Raw genomic sequence first — 3,724 nt, 5'->3', positions numbered from 1 at the left:
TTTCCCCGAATTAGCATAAATCCATTACTCATATATGCTTCACCATTCCCCTAGCAAGAAAACTACTCACAACTCATGGAAATCAAAATAAAAAATATGCTAAACAACAAATTCATCATCATCATATTAATCAAGATAAAACCAATTCAAAAATCAATCAACTTGAAAAATTTACAAAGAAATTGAGATCAAAACTAAGATTGCTTTAAAGTAAAGAAATCCTTACAAACTTGCTTCAAATCAACAGAGAAAACACTTAGAATCATCAATCTTCAATCATCAATCAAAAACTTCTCTCTACAAGCTAGAGTTTCTCTCTCTAAAAATCTAACCTAATTCTATTCTAATTCAAAAAAATGAACTCCCTAATCTATATCCCTCTAAAAATAGAATGAAAATCTATATATAGTAAAACTAACAAAGAGAAATTAGTTAGATCGTCCAAAATAGACCAGTACAGGCGCGACCAACAACAAGAGGGAGCGCGGCCCGCGCAAAACTAGGTACGGAACAAAGACCCAGGGAGGCGTGCCCACGCCCGAGAGATGCGCGCCCGTGCTTGAGAGAGGTGCGCTCGCACCACCAGGCCGCGAGGCCACGCCATGGTCGCACGCTCCCGCGCCTGAGAGCAGGGCCACCCCCTTCACCATCGTGTCGATGCTCCTCGTGCGTTCCACTCAATGCTCTTGATAAACACCGAACCTTGCAGTTTCCAAACTCCATGATTGTGGGTTCAACACGAAAATTTGTGCCCCCACAGCTTGAAAGCACGGCATAAAGTCTTTAGGAAATCTTCTCCATGTTTCAGCTTTAAATGGAGAACATTTAGTATCCTAATCAATGTCAAACTTAAGAAGGGGTCTCGGGAATCTTTGGATAAAGACCTTAACCTGAAAAATGAAAGAAAAAAAGCGAATAAAAGAAAATATAAAAAATAAACCAAGAAATGCATCAATATAGAAATTCTACTAAGAAAATGCAAACTAAAGAAATAAAGAGTAAAATTAAGGAAAAGCTAAAGAAAAGAGCTATAAAATAGCATGAAATTCACCCTAAAGAGAACAAAATGAGTGCCATAAATGACACTCATCAAATTCCCCCAAGCTAAACTTTTGCTCTTCCTTGAGCAAAACAAAGCAAGAAAGAATAAGGATGAAAGACTTATTCAAAAAGAAAAAGAAAGACATAAGACAGGAATATACACTAAGACTCACTATCGTAGGAATCACGGTTGTTTTTAGCTACAAAAAGCCCTTTAAACCCCAAAGTCGCCTATAAGAATGAGTGAGGTCTCGTAAAGGTTTCCTAAGAGCTTAACCTATAACTCTCCACCAACATACATGAGGCAAACCAAAAAAAAGTAAAGTAAAAGAAAGAAAAGCAAAATTGAAACCTTTACGAATTGGACTTTACAAAATGACTACATTTCAAATGAATAAATAACTTTCTTTAGCAAATACGGGTATGCACATTTCAAGATATCCGAGGTTGATTGAAACATAGAATATGCTAAGCGTAGAGAACTAGTTATCTCAATTCACCTTCGAGGAGCCGTTGAGATGCTCATTAGAGGGATATTTGAGACTATAGGGAGAACGCGGTAAGATCGAAACATTTTTGGGCTACTCGACATCTTACTTTGCATACCCCCTCTTTTGGCTTTAACTCATAATGCCCTCCCTTAGTATGTGACTCAATCTCTAGGTCGAAAGGACTTTCCCAATGGTTGTAATGTAAGGGCAAAAGGGTGAGGGTAGGCTAAAATTTAAAAATTTGGTGGTATCCCTAATAGTGAAGCAAAGAAGGCGCCTTTCTTAGAATCACAATCAAGTATTCACCAAATAAAAACAACTTAACACCCCCAATCTTATTCAAAGCTATACTCACAAACATATATACAAAAAGCGTAAACGCTTTTCCCCCAAGCGTAAAGGAAGCATTGTCCTCAATGCTTGAAAAGGCGAAAAAAATGACATCAAAATATTTTTGAATTTTATTATTTTCACCCTTCTTTTTTTTATACATATATTCAAAGCAATTGTCCTCGCCTCTTTTAACTTTGGACGGCTTTTACAACATTGCATTTATTATGTCCTTGCCTTTTTTAACTTTGGACGGCTTTTTCTATCATACATTTGACATTATTTACAAAATATACACAAGACAAGTTTGCTTACAAAAGGAACCAATATCCATACTTTTATACCACAAACTTAAAAAAACAAGACTATTTGCTTCACAAAAACAAAAAATGGAACAAAAAGAAACAAAAGGCTCCAAATTCTAATGATGTGGCTTAAAAAGAAGGGAAAAGGCTCAAATGGTTAGCAAGAAGGAAAATGTAAACCCAATGAGATAAAAAGAAAGAAGATTAACTAGAAAAGAAAAATTACCACCCCGAAAAAATGTCTTTGTCCTCCCTAGATGGTTCGGTCTCGAGTTTGAGAATTATGAGTCAAGATTCAAGATTAGGTCCGCAATAGTCAAGGATCCATGTCGCTCATGCAAAGAAATGTTGAAGGCTAGAAAAATGATGAACCTCACATGGATGTAGCAAAAACTCACTATAGGTGTCAAATCGACTATAGGAAGTAACTACCAACATGCCGCAAACAAGTAGAATCCGGCTTCATGATCTTCCTAGTTCTTAGACATGCTACCTTAGCATACACCTATCCTAGAATCAACCAAGCATATTCTAAAACCGTGCATACCCATACCACTTAGGAAGATATTCATTCAAAAGCAAAAATCGGTTGTATATAGTCCAATTCAAAAGAAAAACAAAAAGTGGCAAATAAAATCTCAAAACATACCAAAAACCAAAATAAAAAAGAAATAAAAATAAAAGAAAAGAAAAGAGAAAAGGAAAGACATAGATAGAGGAAAAGTAGGAAAATAAAAAATAAAAAAAAAAGGAACAAAAATGCAAGTATAACACGTAATTCCCAATCAACAAACAAGTGATCAAATGACAACATCGCTAGTGATCCCAAACACTCTAGGTGTTATAAGCATCCATCCTCGAACCATTCAAATTCTCCTAAAACTAATCCTAAACTATGCATCCAAGAAAAGAAAAGAAATAAAGAAAAATAAGAAAGATCTCACCGGCTTCCGAGCAATGCTAAAATAGTAAGGTGAAGAAACAATCACCTCATGAAGCGCCAATAAAAAAAGCATCATCATCAAAGCCATGTGAGAACAAAAATAGAAAAGAGAACTATAGACAAAGAAAACGGTTAGTAACTTCAAAACAAAATAAAAGAAAGGAATTAGAAAAGGAAAGAAACTAATAAGCAAAAATAAGCTAAACTAAAATAAACTATCAAGAAAGCAAAGATAAGAAAAATAAGAACTAAATAACCAACTAAACATCTAACTAATCAACAAAGCACTAAGCTACAAATTTTGGATTCAAGGGTTTGGACTTATGGGATTTGGATATTAGTGGGTTGGATTCTAGGGAGCAACACATGCATCAACATCAATGAAAAATCATCACAATAACAAGAACAAGAAAGACATAAATAGGCATGAAAGATCAAACACCATCAAAGATATATCAAGAAAGAGACCATGCATCATACAAAGATTTAAAAAGAAACAAGGCAAGCTTCAAATTGGCCACCGAGACAAACCCCTAAGAAAAGGAAAGTTCCCCCAAGCTAATCATAGATACATCTCAACATCCCATCAATACAAATAAAGCACACACAAGATA

This window comes from Chenopodium album, chromosome 3 (genome assembly GCF_948465745.1).
Source record: "Chenopodium album chromosome 3, dcCheAlbu1.1, whole genome shotgun sequence".
Taxonomy (NCBI): domain Eukaryota; kingdom Viridiplantae; phylum Streptophyta; class Magnoliopsida; order Caryophyllales; family Amaranthaceae; genus Chenopodium; species Chenopodium album.
This window is presented reverse-complemented; position numbering follows the sequence as displayed.